Source organism: Labeo rohita, chromosome 15 (assembly GCF_022985175.1).
Source record: "Labeo rohita strain BAU-BD-2019 chromosome 15, IGBB_LRoh.1.0, whole genome shotgun sequence".
NCBI lineage: Eukaryota > Metazoa > Chordata > Actinopteri > Cypriniformes > Cyprinidae > Labeo > Labeo rohita.
Genome location: NC_066883.1, coordinates 12,656,695 through 12,677,671, shown reverse-complemented (window position 1 = coordinate 12,677,671; position 20,977 = coordinate 12,656,695). Strand labels below are relative to the sequence as shown.

Here is a 20,977-nt window from a genome sequence, read left to right as displayed (position 1 = left end):
CCTCATCTACCCTTTGAAGTTAGTGGACTATCACCGTCCGAAACACTACAGGTGGTGGGGACACAGCCACATGTCTCCAATGTTCTGTTCCAGTCCCAAACAGCATGAAAGCAGTTGGAGGAAACTAGCTGTACGCAAGGAGGCCTCACACATTCACAGCGCAGTGGTACCCTTTGCCAACAGTGCGGCCAAGCAGAAGAATAAACAGCAGCTTGAAGGGCTACGGAGGCTGAAAGTGTTAGCGCGGGCTCCGCTGGCCAGATTGCAAAGGGACCTCGGATGCATCTGCCAGAGTAGTTGTACAAGAAAAAGTCAGCGTTGTACATCTGTGTTCGAGAAAGGTGAATGAAAATATTTAGCTTGTGTTAATCTGTTTTCAGCAGCCCTCCTGGTTCTTTCTGCTTTAGCATTCTCCGCCGCTTTCATCTCCACCCCCACCCGACGTGAATTTTCGCAACCTCATGACTGGCACAGCCTCTCACTGCCACCACTTTTCCCAGGCCCTCTCAGGCTTGAGTTCGACCACACCTCCTGCAACTTCACAACCAAATCTTCATTCAACATCTTTTCCGCTCTCTGCACATAGAAACAGTCACTATACTCACTACTTGGAGCTGTAGTGGTCCACTGAAGTGCTTTAAAACATGCGGTGTTATTCTACACATTTACGCAATTTTGGCTAAAACAGGAAAACAGGGCAGGACATATCCAGCAGTCCCGCCCCCTTTTTACAATAGCCAAGTGTTTCATTTATATCAAAGCTTTGGACAGAGCCGTTGAGTTGGGTAAAGCCGCATTTGACAGCGTATGGCAGCCACAATCTCATCCATATTGCATTGTCTATATATAAAATAGCATTCTGTGTAGAATTCAAATGGGTCCGATGCATTTTGTGGCCTGTGCCAACTACCCACGCTGCCGCGGTTTGTGTAACAAAGCGAAACCAAACTTCATTCGCCCAAACAGAATGCGTATTTCCATCCGAATCATTCCCTATCCCCTATGCCATTCACCGTACACAAAATCATTGATCCATATTGGCGGAAGTTAGAGACGGTAAGTTTTGAATGCTTATGTCATCTAAATGCGAATTTTTGTCATTGTTTTGGAGCAAACTAGCTTACAGATAGCCTTAAGGCTAACATATCCATACTAAAAGCCAAAAAAAAACAAACAAAAAAAACACTTAAATTTTGATTTCATGGGGACTTTAAGAGACAAAACTCTTCAGATAAAAAGAACTGGTAACACATTTTACGGTTTCCTAACTAGCTGCTTATTAGCATGCATATTACTAGAATATTAACCATTTATTAGTACTAATTAAGCACATGTCAAAGCCTTATTCTACATCCTTAATCCCACCCAATACCTAAACTTAACAACTACCTTATTAACTATTAATAAGCAGAAAATTAGGAATTTAGTGAGGGTAATATCATAGTTACTAGTGAATAAGTGTTTCCTATTCTAAAGTGTTACCCTTAAATGTAATATGTACAGTGCACACACACACACAAAATAATCATTTAAAAGCAACAGAAAAAATGATTCAGATTGGTACTTGAAAATGGTCACCTAGGTCAAGCTAGCTCCAATAAAAAAATATTAGGTTTTGTCTACTGCAAAAATCATAGTAATTTTAAGGAAAAATAGAATGGCACTTCTTTCTGACCTTTTGCCTTTTTCTTGCTTTTTGTATTTTTAAATGTTTACTTGAACCCAATATTGCTAAAAAAAAAAAAAAAAAAACCACACAAACAAAAACAGTTTACTGCATTTATCATCTCTTTATCACATGAAAAACAATCTTTAAAGGGATAACTCACCCAAAAAATTAAAATTACCCATGAATTACTTCATGCCATCCTAGGTGTATATGACTTTCTTCTTTCAGTCAAATACAATCTAAGTTATATTAAAAAATGTCCTGACTCTTCCAAGCTTTATAATGGCAGTGAATGACTGTTGAGATTCAACAGTCCAACATAAGTCCAACAAAGTGCATCCAGTTATCATAAAAAGAGCTTATGGTTTATATATGGTTATATATGGTTTATATATTCATATATTTAAATATGAAAATTTTTCACAAACACTTCGATTCACTTCAGGAGGCCTTTATTAACCCCACAGAGCCGTGTGGAGCAGATTTTATGATAGATGGATGCACTTTATTGGACTTCTCAACACCCATTCACTGCCATTATAAATATTGGAAGAGCCAGGACATTTTTTAATATAACTCCAAATGTATTCGTCTGAAACAAGAAAGTCATATACACCTAGGATGGCTTGAGGATGAGTAAATTATGCAGTAATTTCATTTTTGGGTGAACTATCCCTATAAGGATTTATACCATTGTTTTTAAATTGATTTGCATTGTTGCAGTGTTTTTTTTAAACTTTAACACATCTTACACTTAACAACTTCTTCTTAAAAAAAAAAAAAAAAAAAAAAAAAAAACCTTTTTTCTGTTTGTGTATTTGATCTATTGCTTGTAATTTCTTTCTTTGTTCTTTACTACTGACCAAAGTTTACAAGCCATTGCTTTAATTTCATCAACTTTGTTAAATGATTTTGAAACTTAACTTTATATGTATAATATTTATCTTCTTAACCTTTTTCTTTTTTATTTAATGCTTATACTTCAGATTGTTCTTTACTACTGAATGAAAGCTACAACCCTTTTTTAAATTTAAATTACTGTTAACATTTTCTATTAACGTATTAAAGTATATTCATTTGCATACTAGTTTTGACTGTGGCATCAAGACAGACTTTAAGAATTAAGAAAAATATCATCGGCACTGGTACCAACTATTGATATTTTAAAGCCATGACAGCTCAACATAAGCCATATAATTCTCATCTCTTCCCATCAGTCTGGTTTCATTTGTTAACCTGCATTGGCTCATCTTTCTCTCCCTAAGCCCGCCTGACATCCATTGATTACCACATGTGATTTGTTGACTGATTATGCTGAGTTTTTTCATTGGGGAGATATATTTGAGTGCTTTATATGCATTTAACACAAGCTTTGACAACAGAGGCGAAAGGTGGAGGGCGACTTGACAGGTCCTAGATTTTCTTGCAAGATAGCGTAAATTACACTCAACCTCTTGAGACTCAGGCAGGCATGCTGACCAAACGACCTTCAGCGGGGTTAATTCATAATGCCCAGTACACAAGAGAGAAATAGAGTGGACTTTGATAAAAATCTACTCGCAGACAAGGGAAAAGTAAGGGCCGGAGAGAAGGAATAAACGAATTAGGCCACATAACCCACTGCTCTGACTGCACTTTGTGAGCAAACGCCAGAGCAGAAATGGTCAGAAGAACGAGAGCAGCAGAGCCCTAAGTGCACTTTTATCCATTACTGCATCCAGCAGCACAAATGAGGAACTTTAGAGAAACGGCACAACAATAACGTGAAGGTTAAAGCAAATGGACAAAATATAGGCTTGCACAGAGAGGAATTTCTCAGAACCAAATCTTTTACAACTACAAAGGCCTTAATAATGTACAGTTCTATATATGAGTCAGATTCTTCTTCTCAGAAGCTCGATCCATGAGCTAGGCCTGTCTTGCCTCAGTTACAGAAAAATCACAGGGTAACATACTTTAAGCTCAAGTTTTCAGCATCAATAAGCAACAAAGAATGAAAAAACTGAAATGAAAGACTGCAAAAACAAGTGAATGAATGGCACTTTCCTAGACCCTTAAATATGTACAATTGAGGTCAAAAGTTTACATCCCCCTTTCAGAATCATTAAAAATGTTAATTATTGTAGCAAAATAAGAGGGATCATACAATATTTGTGTAATTGTTTATTTAGTACTGACCTGAATAAGATATTTCACATGAAAGACGTTTACATATAATCCACAAGAGATAATAAAAGTTGAATTTATAAAAAAATGACCCTGTTCAAAAGTTTATATACATTTGATTCTTAATACTGTGTTGTTACCTGAATGATCCACAGCTGTTTTTTGTTGTTGTTGTTGTTTAGTGATAGTTGTTCATGAGTCCCTTGTTTGTCCTGAACAGTTAAACTGCCTGCTGTTCTTCAGAAAAATCCTTCACGTCCCACGAATTCTTCAGTTTTTCAGCATTTTTGTGTATTTGAACCCTTTCCAACAATAACTGTATGACTTTGGGATCCATCTTTTCACACTGAGGACAACTGAAGGACTTATATGCAACTATTACAGAAGGTTTAAACACTCACTAATGCTCCAGAAGGAAACACAAAGCATGAAGAGGCATGGGGTGAAAACTTTTGAACAGAATGGAGATGTGTACATTTTTCTTATTTTGACTAAATCAAATTTTTATTTTAGTACTGCCCTTCAGAGGCTACAGAAGATACATTATTTCCAGAAGACAAAATAAGCTGAATTTACCCTCATCTTCAAATTCAAAAAGTTTTCACCCCCCGGCTCTTAATGCATTGTGTTTCCTTCTAGAGCATCAATGAGTGTTTGAACCTTCTGTAATAGTTGCATATGAGTCCCTCAGTTGTCCTCAGTGTGAAAAGATGGATCTCAAATCATACAGTCATTGTTGGAAAGGGTTGAAATACAAAAAAATGCTGAAAAAACAAAGAATGTGTGGGGCCTGAAGGATTTTTCTGAACAGCAGGCAGTGTAACTGTTCAGGACAAACATGGACAACTTTTGACCTCAACTGTAGTTAGATTAATGAGAAAGAACCATTCTCAAATGTTTTTAAGCTTTAAATAACCATATGAACTTGTAAATAAATTATTAGAGTATATTTTAAAAGAGAATACGGTTTCGGTGTTCCAACATCAAACTGAAATTTACTAGCAATTCCTGGGCAATTAAAGCTTACAGAATACAGTCATATTAAAACATGTCCTGGCTCTTCCAAGCTTTATAATAGCAGTGAATGGCTGTTGAAATTTTAGTCCAATAGAAAGTCCAATAGAGTGATTCCATCCATCATTAAAAAAATACTTCACATGGCTCCAGTGGGTTAATAAACGTCTTCTGAAGGGAACTGATGCATTTGTGTGAGAAAAATACCCTTATTTAAATCTTTAAAAACAATTAAAGATTAAAAAGATTACATTGTTATAAAAGATAACGGTTTATAAAGTTTTAAATATGAATTTTGTTTTTACACAAACGCTTCAATTTACATCAGGAGGCCTTTATTAACCCCACAGAGCTGTATGGAGTACGTTTTATGACGGATGGATGCACTATAATGGACTTCAATATCTCAACAGCCATTCACTGCCATTATAAAACTTAAAGGAGCCAGGACATTTTAATATAACTGCGACAGCATTCACCTGAAAGAAGGAAGTCATATACACCTAGGATGACGTGAGTGAGCAAATCATGGGGTAACATGTTTTTTAGTGTATTTAACATATTAGTCCAAAAAAATAAACAACAAAAGGTAGTTGCTAAGTTGTTCCCCATGTTTTAATAAAGTTGTTATACTGATATGCTTTGGTTCCCTCCTTCAATAATAGTATGGGTTTAATGTCTGTTTTATCACCTGATCACTTATAAAAATACCAGCACATCTCGAACTGAACAATCTGCCGTATCACTCATGTCCATAGAGCAAACTGTGTGGGACGAGTTAAACTCTGACGTTTAATACTTCAGATTAAGGGCTTTGAGGAAATGAATGATGTCTGCATTTATGAGGCACCACTAAATAGGCCACACTTGATATCTACACATCTCTTTGAGCTAAATGCCCATATATTCCCTATGAGCTTGTCCAATTTATCCACTCAGACGCTCTATGAATATAGCAGCAGATCCAATCTTGATTAACAATTCTACTCCTCCACATACTCTAATAAGCTTCTTTCTGCTTGTCAGACAAACCGTAATTACTCTATTCAACATCACTTCATCTAAAAAAACTGTGGTGGACTAAAAACTAGCACAGATTCATGACAAAGTTACAATAAAAAGAGGAAGAAGAGGTGACCATTGAGTTTCCCATCGTGATTGCTTTCCTGTAGAATTAGGTAAAAGGACATAGTTTTACAATCATGAATTCCCTTATCTGTCATTTGGACTTCTGCTTTGTGGTTAAAGCCTTGATTTTTAAAACTTTTTACTGAAGAATAATGATAGATCTGCTGTCGTTTAACATAACTTTTTATACAAAGTAGCAGCACATATCCTATTTATCCTATTTTGAGTTATGTGCATAACTCATATAATACTCAAAAGCATTGATTAAAATAAGCTAACAATTATATGTACATTTATTGTTTTTCCCTAAATTGTTCTAAAATGTATATTTTCAACATCTCTGCTTTAATGATGGTGTCTCATTGTAATGTTTTTATAATATAATTTCATGGTTTTCATTGCACCCAGATTTATTGATTTATTTATTTTAATTTAATCAAAAATTTAATTTTATTTATTTAATAGAACACACTAAAAGTTTGGAATCAGTAAGATTTCCCTTTTTCTAAATGAAATATTTTATCCAGCAGGGATGCAATTGATTAAAAGTGACAGTGGCGACTTTTATATTGTTAAAAAAATATTATTTCAAATAAATGTTGCTCTTTTGCACTTTATATTCATCCAATAAATAAATAAATAAATAAATAAATAAATAAATAGATAAATAGATAAATAGATAGATAGATAGATAGATAGATAGATAGATAGATAGATAGATAGATAGATAGTTAGTAGCATGGTTTCCACAAAAATATGAAGCAGCACAACTATTTTGCAGCAAATCACATTATTGGAATGAATATATGGTTACAAATATATGTATATCTCATATAATACTTAAACGTATCATTTAAAATAAGATAACTGAAATTTTGTGTGCTATGTATATTTATAGTTTTCTCCTAAATTGTTCTAAAATTATAATATTTTCAGTGTCTGAGCTTGAATGATTTCAATGTTTCACTGTAATTTAATTGAATTTTTGTAATGTTTTTATAATCTAAGCTCATGGTTTCAATTTAAAATTTCATTGCTCCCAATCTATATTTATTGATTTATTTATTTTAATTTGATTAAAAATGTAATTTAATTTAATTTAATTTAATTTAATTTAATTTAATTTAATTTTTTTTATTATTATTATTATTTATTTTTTTATTAGAACACACCAAAAGTTTGGAATCAGTTAGACTGCCCTTTTTCTAAATGAAATATTTTATCCAGCAGGGATGCAATTGATTAAAAGTGATAGTGGCGACTTTTATATTGTTAAAAAAATATTATTTCAAATAAATGTTGCTCTTTTGCACTTTATATTCATCCAAAAAATAAAATAAATAAATAAATAAATAAATAAATAAATAAATAAATAAATAAATAGTACCATGGTTTCCACAAAAATATGAAGCAGCACAACTATTTTGCAGCAAATCACATTATTGGAATGAATATATGGTTACAAATATATGTATATCTCATATAATACTTAAACGTATCATTTAAAATAAGATAACTGAAATTTTGTGTGCTATGTATATTTATAGTTTTCTCCTAAATTGTTCTAAAATTATAATATTTTCAGTGTCTGAGCTTGAATGATTTCAATGTTTCACTGTAATTTAATTGAATTTTTGTAATGTTTTTATAATCTAAGCTCATGGTTTCAATTTAAAATTTCATTGCTCCCAATCTATATTTATTGATTTATTTATTTTAATTTGACTAAAAATGTAATTTAATTTAATTTAATTTAATTTTTTTTTTTTTTATTATTATTATTATTTATTTTTTTTAATAGAACACACCAAAAGTTTGGAATCAGATTGCCCTTTTTCTAAATAAAATTAGAAAAATTACACTGATCAAAAATGACAGTTGTGTCTTCTACATTGTTAAAAAAATATACATAGAGTATTTCAAACAAATGCTGCTCCTTTGCACTTTATATTCATCAATATAAAGTTTTACAAAAATATGTGTCAGCACAACTATTTTTAACACTGATAATAATAAGAATTGTTTCTTGAGCAGTAAATCACATTATTCGTATTATTTCTGAAGGATCATGTGACACTAGAATACAGATGCTAAAAATTCAGCTTTGCATCAAAGAAATTACATTTTGAAATATTAAAATTTAATACAATTGTTTTAAACAGCAATATTTCACAATAAATACAGCCTTGCTGAGTATAAACATTCAGAAACATTAAAAAAAAAAAATCTTACCGACCCCAAGCTTTTGAACGATGGTTAAACGGCCTTTAAGAAACGTGTCTGATCACGATCAGGTGAACCTAAAAACAGCCTGATTATACGGGGCGTTCTTAAGGCTGATTAGTCAACTAGTAATTCAGACAGTTAACCAATTAAACAGTTTTGAAAATATCTACTGACACTGACAGCACTAGATTTTGGAAAGGAGCCCAGGGCCAATGCCATGACCCATGATTCATAGGTCCATTGCCAAGAACACCTCTAAAGAAACGGGAACCGATATGTCCGTTTTTTAAAGAAAGAAAACGAACCTGAGGCCTGTTATTTGTCACTAAGAATCAGTAAACTGACATTCGAGATTCTGCTGTTGCTATGCAAGCTCAGACTGACTCAGGTGACCCTATCGTGCCCCAAGAACACACCCTATTACTCAGCTAATTGTGTGAGACAGACAACAGCACCCGCTGAAATTGTCCTCTTAAACGTCCGCCAATCATTTATCATTATCAGTGTTCTGCAGTGTTTGTGGTTTAGTGGAGCTGAACTAGAGGAGAGAGACGCAGGCTCAGTCTCTGTGTTTGTGCGGCTAAAGCACAAGCGCTGCTGTGTTCCTGAGAGATGTAAGGAATACCTCAGGGGCCTCTCCGATTTCATACAGCTGATCCTGTTCGACCGCTCAAACTCAAAAGTGCGTGTACATACCTGCTCCTATTTCGCCATCATGCCGGTTGTTGGCATGCATCAATCTTAAACTACACATGCAAACGAGTCCAACCGATATAGATTTTTTTGGGCACTGTATCAGTTACAGCACAGGTGACAGCACAATAGGCTGTTCTTCTGAAATCTTTAATTACTTAACTTTTAAAAACCATTAACCAGAAATAACACATTTAAACAATCACATTTGCAGAGGAAAGCATCGATTTTGCAATACTGTTGCTTATATTTTTTAAACTCATGTTTGTTTTTGTTTTTTGTTTTTACGTAAAATAAAAATATAAAACTAAATAAATTAAATTAAAACAAAACATTCAAAAGTTTGGGATAAGCTGATTTTATTTTATTTATATTTTTATTTGATCAAAAACTAAAACAAACAAAAAAAAAAAAAACAGAAACAAAACAAAAAACACAGCAAAGCAATGCAAAGCAAAACATTCAATGGTTTAGAGTAGGCAGGACTTATTTACTTTATTTTTTATTTGATCAAAAACACAGTAAAATAAAATAAAACAAAACAAAAAAACAATGCAAAAAAAAAAAACATTCAATGGTTTAGAGTAGGCAGGACTTATTTACTTTACATTTTTTATTTGATCAAAAACACAGTAAAATGAAATAAAATAAAATAAAAAAATAAAATAAAATAAAATAAAATAAAGTTTGGGGTAGGCAAGCTGTGTTTTATTTATTTATTTATTTTTTATTTGATCAGAAACAGTAAAAAAAAAAAAAAAAATTTGTTACAAAACAAAAATGATAACAATAAAACAATAAAATTAAATAAGTTAAATAAGTAATTATATTTTAATATTTTAAAATGAAACTTTTTTTAATAAAAAAAAAAACTAAAAACTAAAAATGAAATAATATCAAAAATAAAATAAAATACATGAAAACTTTTGGAACAGTCAAGTTTTATTTTATTTATATTTTTATTTGATCTAAAACACAGTAAAATAAATTAATTAATTAATTTAAAAGTCTGGGGTAGGCTAGTTTTATTTTATTTATTTATTTTTTTAATCAGAAACAGTAAAATAAAATAAAATAAATACAATATAAATAAAAAAGAATTCTAAAATAAGTAATACTGTTAAAATGCTTTTCTATTTTAATATATTTTAAAATGTAACTTATGGCAAAGCTTATAATGGCAAAGCAAAATGGCAAATTTTTTTCAGCATCATTACTCTAGTCTTTAGTGCCACATGATCCTTCAGAAATAAGTCTAATATGCTGATTTCATGCTCCAGCAACATTTATTATTATCAGTATTAAACAGTTGTGCTGGCTAATATTTTTGGAGGAAACCAATTTTTTTTTTTTTTTTTTTTTTTTTCTCAAGATTCTTTGACGAACAGGAAGTTCAAAAGTTCACAGTTCATTTTACGGTCACCTTTGATCAACTGAATACGTCCTGCTGAATAAAGTATTTATTGTTTTATTTTACGTATTTTTTTGTGTTGTTTATTTATATAAAATATTACTTTTCAGAACCTTTTTTTTTTTTTTAAATTAAAGAGAACATGGTTTTGAAGGAGTGAAAATATTTTAAAGGTCAACGTAGTTCAAGTTTACACTGTGTCAGAATTACCGTAATCATGAGATGACAGAATGGAGATTCTGAGCTGATCTTGTTCTCAGACTCAGAAATTGTTTGTTTCCATGGCAACGCTCATAACACCAAATAGATCCATCTGCAGCTTTGTTGTTGACCACAGCAAAAGACTTGCATTAGATTAAGTCTTACACTTTCTTTACATTAACACCCTTTTATACAGTAGCAACATCTTGCTACAGTTCATAAAAGACTAGCATACTGCATCAGAAAATAGATTTTTGAGCCACCATTTTCCCCATGAAGTAAAATAAGTATTTAACATACTATTGTGTGCACATACACTTAGATACTGCATATGAGACAAGACCCAAACTAATTATGGATACATAAATCCACACAAAGATTATCACAAAAATCATGTAGCGGAGCAGCACGGCAAACAATATATGGGTCATGCTTTATGAACAACTGCACCCTCGCATCTCAATGTTGTGTGAAGTATGAAAAGCGAGGGAAGTGGAGGAAGGAAAGAATTTCACAGGCAAATGAACATTACGTCTTATCAGATCGAACGAATGTGGCTACAGGCGTTAGCGACGGAGGGCGGAATGATTGCTCTATCTAAACGGTCTTGCCCAGGCATAAACAAACAAAGACATGCAGAGGAAAACACAAACACACACCCACATGGAGTTCTGGGCGTCTGGCGGACGCTTTGTGAGAGGAGCGGGCGCTACAAACCGAGCACAAAAGAACTCAAACCTGACTGCAGTGACAACACAGCCACGGCATTTATCAGCCATGGCATGTCTGCCTGACAGCACCTCCCTCCTCACACACACATTAATGCTTTTCTATCCGGCTGCGAGTGTGTGTATGCGCGAGAGGAAGTGAGCGGACACTGAATATATATTCATTTGCATGCAGGCACATGAACTAAGTGTCTCTGGTGAGGAAGATAAGGGCTTCTTTCTTTCAACTATGTATATGTGAGTGACAGAGAAAGAGACAGAATGAGAGAAGAGAGATGCGTTTCGGGTCCAGCATAGGACACGTCGCTGTAGGCAATGACTGGACGGGTGTGTTTGGACCTAGAATGCACAAAGCGACTGTGACTGATGCGAACAAAAGCTAACCAGCGCAAATATCAAAGCTGTGCTCCGCGACTGACTGACCAAAGCAAATGCAAGGCGAATGATTTCTTGAAGAGTTCTGTGACTTTAAGTTCTTGTCTGATAGCTATGAAACTATTTGTATGGTAGTATACACCTATTAGCATTTAGCATACTGAAGTTCACCGCCTTTCTCTTTCAGGAAAACAGACTAAAAATATTGATGACTCATCGTGCACTCTACAGATTCTTGTCCTATCAAAAGCTCTCTAGAGTGAAAAAGTCCCTCCTGCTAATTCCACCTGCATCTGACTAGCAAGTAACAAATTATAGTGCGTAGCCATTAGGGGTGCAAGAAAATCGTAATATTTTGTTCAAAAATGGAATATCGATATTTTAAAAAAAAAATCATACAAGATTCATGGCAGACGCTTCACTTTGAGTTTATATCTCGACTGCTAGATGGCAGTATTCTTATCTCTGAACTTAAACACTGAGAGGAAATATTAGCATAAAGGCACGTCACTAATGTTAGCGTTATTATATTTCGCTGCTAGTAATGGAGGATGAAAGAATAGTTCCTTCTCCCGCCATCACTGTAAAAAATAAAAAACACAATTTGTTGAGTCAGCTTAAAATAATTTGTTAGCCTGCTGCCTTAAAATTTTAAGTTCAGTCAACTAAAATAAGTTTAGTCAACTTGAAATGTTAACTTAGATATTTGTGTTTGCTAAACTTAACAGATGGGTAAGTAACCCAGCTGCCTTAAAATTTTAAGTTGATTCAACTCAATTACCTAAGTTGTCACTTAGTATAATTTAACATTTCAAGTTGAATAAACTTTTTTTGAGTTGACTGAACTTAAGTTTAAGGCAGCCAGGTTACAAATTATTTTAAGTTGACTCAACAGATTGTTTTTTACAGTGTTGGTGTACAAAGTTGAAGCGTGACGTCATTTTGGCTTTTGTGGTAACGTCCACCCCGGGACCGCGGCGCGGGCGTCGCCTCGGCTGCACAGGCCACGGGGTGCTTCTGCTGTGCGGAGGGGCAGCGCGGCGGTTCCACTGCTTGCTGCGTCCCGTGTGAAAGGGTCTTTGCGGCGGGCGGTGTGGTAGCTTTTTCTCGTGGTGGGGGCGTTTGTGCATTTGGCAATTCCACACGGAACAAATACAAACTGAAATCTTGTGAAATCCAAAACGTTCTAAGAATATTGAATGCATGTATTTATTTGATTGTTTTACGATTATTTTTTTTCTTTAGGATTCCTGCAAGCACTTTATTTCTCATTGATATTAAGCAGATGTAATTCTTAAGTTCAGATCAGAATGTTATGACATTGTTCCCCGGTTTCACAGACCAGGCTTTAGCCTAGTCCCAGACTAAAATGTGAGTCTGAGCAGTTTCAAATGAAAGAAACTTGCACTGATTAATCTTAAAACATGCCAGGCCCTTTACAATTGTAAACTTAAACTGTGAACATTTAAAGCAGGGTCTAAAAATATATACGTTCCGTTTATAAAATATGCTGGTAGGTATATTTTGATGCTGGGATGCTGGTTAGGTATGTTTTGATGCTGGTTTAAGCTGGTCCTTTGCTGGTTTATGCTGGTCCTTGACCAGCAACATGACCAGCATAAACCAGCCAAGGACCAGCATGAACCAGCTAAGGACCAGCTTAAACCAGAACTAAAACATACCTAACCAGCATCCCAGCATCAAAACATACCTACCAGCATATGCTGTTTTTTTCACTAGGGAAAGCTTACATTTTATACATTTAATAACTAAAGAATCCTGCAGGCATTTTATTTCCCCCTTTACTCGTACCGCACAAAAAGTAATTCAATAAGAATGTTACAGGGACTGATCTTTTGAACTTTTTGAACTGAAGTTTTTGGAAAGGTTTGCATATGGTGGTGTGTACAGCTTTCCTTAAAATATATCCTATTCTTAAAATAAGAAATATCCCAATATATCACCTTGTTTACAGTATCTTAGTGTATCACAACATATCATATCGCAACCCCTGTATCGTGATACGTATCGCCAGATTCTTGGCAATACACAGCCCTAGTAGCAAAGATGCATCATGCCAAAATTTTATCTCCCTATCTCACACTATTGCGATATCTCGATCTAGCAAATCAAAAGAGCTTTTCTTTAATCCGTTACCACTATGCTAAGCTTGTAGACAGAGCTGTTTACTTGTAAGTGAGGGCTGGTAAGGTAATTTAACATGAAAAACCTTGTTTTAGCTAATCAAATTACTTTTTCCTTAACCTCACACTAAAAAATGCTGGGTTAAATACAACCAAGTTCTGGGTAAAATATGGACAAACCCAGCAACTGGGTTGCTACCCAGAAGGTTGGGTTAATGCTAATAGGCTAAATTGACCATTAAGGTGATATGTAATTTTCTAGCTAATCAATAGAGCTTTCTAAATCAGTTAACGCTATGCTAAGCTAGAAGGCCAAGTCGTTAACTAGCAAACAAAAGGCTGACTGTAAAGACAAAAGCAAACTATTTAAATTGACCATTAATGTGATATGTAATTGTCTAGATAATCAACACAGTTTCCTGAAGCAGTTAATGCTATGCTAAGCTAGTAGGCCAAGCTGTTAACTAGATAATCAAAGGTCAACTGTAAACACAAAGGTAAATATTTAAATTGACTATTTATCTTTGGTAATATAAAGTGTAATTTTTTAGCTAATCAAAATGGCTTTTCTAAAGCAGCTAGCACCAAGCTAAACGATCAGGCTAAGCTGTTAGCTTGTTAACCAAACTGAAAAGTTTGAACAAGACTAATATTTAAATTGGCCATTTAGCTTTGGCAATATAAAGTGACATGTAATTTTCTAGCTAATTAAAATAGCTTTTCTAAACAGCTAGCACCAAGCTAATCATCAGGCTAAACTGTTAGCTTGCTAACCAAACTGAAAACACAAGACTAATATTTAAATTGACCATTTAGCTTTGGTAATATAAAGTGATATGCAATTTTCTAGCTAATCAAAATAGCTTTTATGGATGTTCCTTGACCAGCAACATGACCAGCATAAACCAGCTAAGGACCATCTTAAACCAGCACCAAAACATACCTACCAGCATATGCTGTTTTTATCACCAGGGCAAGCTAACCCATCAGGCTAAGCTGTTAGCTTACTAACCAAAGACCAGCTGAAAACACAAACGACTATATTTAAACCATTTAGCTTTGACAATATAATATTTCATTTTGTAGAAAAAAAATATTCTATGTTAAATGCTAATCTATTAGGCTAAACTGTTGCTAAAGCTTGCTAACCAAAGGCTAAAACACATTTAAGACTTTTAGCATTCAGTAACAACATTATATGTAATATGTAGTTTTCTAGCTAATCAAAGGAGCTAGAAAACCATAGTTTTTTGCCAGTTTGAATACTATTCGTATAACCATGTTTTTTTTTTTTTTTTACAAATACCATGGTTAAATTATGGTTAGTGTAGCAAAACCATGAAACCATGGTTAATTTGTGGTTATGGTTTAACTACAATAACTTTTTTTTGTAAAACCATGGTTCATTTTTGTACGGGTTTCTGAAGCAGCTAGTTAATAATATGTTAAGCTAGAATAATCTCTTAGACTGTTAGCTGAAGGCTGAACACAAAGAAAGGGAAAATGCATATTTGACCATTTCAGTTCTGGTACTGAAAATTGTCCTTGTTCTAGTTAATTAAAAGAGCTTTACTGAACCAGTTAATGCTATGCTAAGCTAGTAGGCAAAATACAAAGAAAGGGAAATGTTTTATTTCACCATTTTAGCTTTAGTTTGTCTCACCCAAAGGAAGTGTTTGGTCCCAGAGGGAAAGGAACTTGCACGCCAACATAAAACCTATTAGCCATTTGAAACAAAAAACCACCACACTCCTGGTTTCGACAAGAAATAAACGGCACACGTCAAAAGAGTTTAAGGGATCCTTAAGGAACCGTACTAATGCATTATGCCTGACATTTACTGTCATCCATAATCAAAATAGGGTACGATTTCTGCTGCCAAGTCTGCCGCTAGTGCCAACAGTTATTGAGAGCAGCAGGGACAAAACGGCAATTCATCGCAGTGTTCTTGAAAACGGCAGCATCGTTCAATTTCTGTGTGTGAGCCTCAGAGCTAGGGAGGATAGAGGAAAAGTACTGACTGAGAGCCACGCTGATCTTGGCTTGGTTCAGGGAAGGTTCTGTGGGGCAAAAACAATCTAGACACAGTAAGTACAGCTTAGTAGAGCTAGCGGGATTTGTAGTGGTCTTTAAGTGAGTCTGGGTGAGGGACAGTAATCCAGGGGATGATGGGATACGTTAAGAGAGGATTGAAGAAGAGGTGGAGGAGCTAGCGGTGCTTCTAGGCCAAGAGAAGCTCAGAAAGGAGTAATTTTGCATACATTTAGGCCTACAACACGTTGGATAAAACTACTGAATCCTGGTTGTCTGATGTTCAAAGGTACTGATTTTGAGAGGAAAAGTATGGATTTACAAATGGTATAATGGGTTAAACACAGCTGGCAATGCTACTGAAAACCCATCAAATCAGCCAAAAACTTCAATAAACAAACACAATGAAACAATGTGCAGAATTTCAGGAGCGTTGGGCGTTCAAAGGGGCTTTCATAAAGAATGCTGTTTTGCATTTCACTATGCAGTTTTTCCATAATACATGGACAATAAACATTTGACTTCTGCACTCACTTTCTGCATCTTCTGCAGCATCTTGGACAAGACACAGCATTTCAAAACCACTCACTAGAGTTAAAAGTTATTAGGGATGCACCGATACCGATACTGGTATCGGCCGATACTGAGCTCCTGTACTCGTACTCGTACTCGTTAAAATGCCCCGATACCAAACGCCGATACCACATCATGTGACAAGTGCGTATGCAGGCAAAGAAACACCGACAACAAAACGACAGACAGCAGAATGGAGTCATTAGAGTATAAAGATGTCCACGAAGTATGTGTATGTAAGTAAAATAATGTTAAACATTCAGTATTAAGCTTGTATAACTGGTGCGCGTCAGCAGATAGGCAAAGCACGCAGATTGGATTGAGCGCGCGGCGGCCAAGATGTGCAGGCTTGTCGAGTTAATATCCTGCCTTGACATCACTGGAAAGTTTGTAGTTCGGTATGATATGTCAAAAACAATTTAAGTAAATCAATGCACAAGTTATTTAACGGTATAGAGAGAGAGGGAGCGAGAGAGAAACGCGCGCTGTTGCGTGATCTTCATTGATGTTCGCATATTTAGCACACGCATCTTTTGGATTAAAACAAAATCGTAGATATAAGAATATTATATATATATATATATATATATATAGGGGCATTCGCTATAAACATCGTTTTTTTTCAGCCTTAAGCATACACGAATGTCCGGCGAAAGTGAAACTATAGCAGCCTATGTGAAATGCGATGCGATGTTTTGCTTCACGAGTGATTCTCCATTATTTGAGTCGCTTTGGATTGTAGCCCAAATAGCAGCATATTTCAGATAAAAAAACGTGACTTATAATTCTGAAAATATCAGAGTTAGGAGATTCATAATGAGTGGTTCACGTGATTACAGTACTGAGCCGCTGCAATTGAGCAGTTTAATGCTATTAAATTGAAGATGATGAACCATAGAGCAAGAAAAAAAAAAAAAAAAACAGTTAAAGCAACAAAACACATTTTAATGGGCATAATTAAGTGTAAAAATAATTAAGTGATATATAGTCAACCCAAAAATTATTTAGACAGCAGATATACACCATCTTTTGACAATTTTTGATATATATTTATTTTTATTATTTATTTATTTATTTTTTTACTAGTGGGTGCAGGACACAGTTTATGATAATGGATTCTAAATACATTTTGGTTTGACTGTATCTATTTGATAAACAAAGTTGACCAACTAACATTATACATATTCTTTTAGTTTCTGTACCCTATATTTTACAAATCTACCTGTAAATTTTAAAGTATCGGTACTCGGAATCGGCAAGTACCAAAAATAAAAGTATCGGTATCGGGCGAGTACTGAAAAAGTGGTATCGGTGCATCCCTAAAAGTTATCTTTAAAAAAGAAAAAAAAGTGCCTCTATCCCGATTTATTTTCCACTCCACTACCCTTGTGTTTCACAATGTTGCATTCTACTGCACTGTATTTTCATTGTTTGTCCATTTTCTATTTAAACATGTTCTAAATGGATGTGTTTGACTGCTGAGCTTGAGTCTCCTGTCCTCCACAGTGTCTTGCTTAAGACGTGTGGTTCTAAAAATATAGCGTTTAAGTTAAAAGTAGTTTAGCTTTTTTTTTTTAAAATGTCTCTATATCTTGCATTTTCTCTTTTTATATCTTGCATGTTGTCATTTTTCTATGTAAACATGATGTAGATGGCATCTCATGCACGACAAAGCATTGTATAATCACACTGCTCAAGTTAAAAGTAGTTCACTTTTAAACAAAAACAACTCTATCCAGCTTTTGCAGCATAGTAGTAAGCTATTTCCTGTGAATATGCAAGATTCATTAGCTGCTACAGGTAAAAAATAAAACTAGCAGAATTAAAAGAGAAGTCCGCTTCCAGAACAACAATTCACAAATAACTTACTTCCAAAATGTAGTTTAAATGCAGCTTCAAAGGGCTCTAAACCATACCAGCCAAGGAAGAAGGGTCTTATCTAGAGAAACGATTGGTCAACAGGTAAACCCTATTTGTAAATTTTTGTTCTGGAAGTGGAGTTCTCCTTTAAGTGCAGTAAATAGTATAACTATTTGCGGTACAAAGTAATGTGTTCATGATTATGAAGTGGCTCATTATGCATCAACTCAACCAGAGGTCCCCAGCTCAAATTTTTAATTTTTTCTGAAGGAAAGAAAATCATGTATAGTGATGAAAGCCAAAATATTAAAATGTATAGATACATATTTACTGAGTAATCCACTATTTTACAGAAAGAGGTCAAAATGACTATTTTCACTTGAGATTCAGAGCCTAATTATAGGAGGTTAAAAATGACTTTAGAAAGATTGCAGCATCATTATATTATTTTTACAATGAGATTGGTAGGTCTAGTAGTAAATATGCATTAAATGCCTATGGTGATCACTGAAAAATGGGAAAAAAGTTTGCATGCCTGTAACTCAAGAGGTATTAAACATGTCCTTATGTTTTTTAGATTTTGGGTCTTAAAGGAGAAGTTCACTTCCAGAGCAAAAATTTACCAGATAATGTACTCACCCACTTGTCATCCAAGATGTTCAAGTCTTTCTTTTTTCAGTCGTAAAGAAATTTCGTTTTTTGACTAAAACATTTCAGGATTTCTACCCATATAGTGGACTTCTATTACGATTTAGAAGTTGGAGAAGAAAATGAGATGGGAGTTTTTCTACATACCCTAAACTGTCATGAACCGGAATTCACGCAGAACTAGACATGACAAGCATTTGAGGTTAAAAAGTATGTAAATTGTCTTTTTTTTTTTTTTTTTTTAGAAAATAACCAATCGTTTCACTAGGCGGAGATCGTTTAGAGCCTGTATTTTGGAAGTTTAAACTCATGGGCACCATAGAAGTCCACTATATGGAGACAAATCCTGAAACATTTTCCTCAAAAAACAATTTTTTTACGATGGAAGAAAGAAAAACATGAACATCTTGGATGACAAGGGGGTGAGTTAATTATCTGCAAATTTATGTTCTTGAAGTGGACTTCTCCTTTACACTTTCCTTGTGGCATCTTTATTTTCAAGGCCCTGTATGGTTCATTTTCAGAGATACTGCAATCTCAATATGGCTCTAGGAGTAAATCATTAAAGTGTATGCATTTCTAGTGGTCAAAACCAAAATTGTGGGTCACTTTGCATTCAGCTGATAAGAAGAGCTGAAGAACAAATAATGTTGAAACTAGAAATGTATCTTGTTTCCCTCTATAAAAATGAACGCATAGTACAAACCCGTCTGAAAGCCATAAATAGCATTTTTCTAAAATTTGCATGCTGGAATAACTGAAACTGAATGACAACGAAAGCCTCACACATTCAAATGACTAATGGCCACGACTGCTCTTATGTTAAAAACGTCTTTTTTTCCCCAATTCCAGAACCTGCATTTCTTGCATTGTTGCATTCTACTATACTGCATTTACCTTGATTTTCTATGCAAGCATGGTATGGAAGGATGTGTGTGACCACTGCGTTTACGCCTCACATCTTTTGTAGAGTCTCAGGGATGATACAGCCTTCTGAAAATGAAAAGAAAAAAACTGAAGTAAAAAGAAGTTTGACTTTTAAAAAAAACTTGTCTCTAGACCTGCCGTTTTTTTCATTTCACTCTCTTCTTTACGAACACCCCCTAATTCTTTGAAAATGTGCGTTACATTCCCGGTCACGGTCCAGCTGTGAGATGAAAGTGCACTAGAATCCAAGCTGCAGTGTTGCACAAAGTTTCTCTCAGAATTTGATCATATTGGTCAAGGCCACACACACATCCAGCTAATACATATTAACTAATCCAGCTAATACATATTAACCTGAGCAGGCGGTCAGAGCGGCAAGTAAACATGTTGTAATTCTGATTAAACAGGGCGGTCAGGGTCATGAGCAGCGCTGAGAGACGACTGAACTCTAATCGCAATAGAAAAACAGAGTTTAATATCAACACTTCAAAAACTGCAGAGTAAACACATACGGTACGACTCCTCAAGCATGTAAAATGACTGTTTGAGGAACTCTTGATGAGAACAGCCATTAAGCAAACCGGGCCCGTAGCACCTTTCCCCCACTTCTTTTTATCGATTAAACACTAGAAATGATGATTTCTAGAAACATACTCGTGACACTCTTTTTCTTTTTTTGATCCTAATCCGGCAGCGATACGGTTTCTGCGTTTGGAAATTCAGCTCATTCCTCGGACTCTGTGAGACAAGAGGTCACTTTCTCCAAGCTCTCTTTGAACCGCGACTCTTCCCAAGCTCGCGGCCCATTCAGCGGCCAAACAAAACAGCCCTGAGCACTCTGGAGTCTAATCAACAACTTCCACCCAGCCATCACACTTCCAGACTCCCTGCAGTTGGACAGGCACAAAGAAACTTTGGAAAGGAAAGAGAGGAAACGGGTTGGAGAGACAGACGGGCTTGCAAACAAAAGCTTCAGGTGAGAAAGAGCGCGACGGAAAGCAGACAGACAGTTAAAAAGAGCGAAGCTTGTGATTTGAGGTTTTGGGAAAAGGAAGGAAGTTGCCACAGAGAGAGAGCAGCCATTAACATTAAGAGCTCATTTTACCTTTAACAAACACTTTGCCCAAGCGAGACCCTGATGTAACAAGCAAACGGGTGACTGCAATTAACCAAGGCCACTTAT

The 20,977-nt window shown here is 34.9% G+C and overlaps 1 protein-coding gene across 4 annotated transcripts in view; it reads right to left on the bottom strand.

Annotated features, from left to right (window-relative positions):
- The window catches only part of arhgap35a (Rho GTPase activating protein 35a), a 107,487-nt gene that overhangs the window by 53,743 nt on the left and 32,767 nt on the right, over nt 1–20,977 (bottom strand). For 3 of the 4 annotated variants that reach the window (XM_051129704.1, XM_051129702.1, XM_051129705.1), the window contains one exon: nt 19,765–19,860. The exons of the other annotated variant lie outside the window; for it this stretch is intronic. The gene's annotated coding sequence lies outside the window, so the exon portion shown is untranslated. The remainder of the gene's footprint in view (nt 1–19,764; nt 19,861–20,977) is intronic. 4 annotated transcript variants of the gene reach the window in all.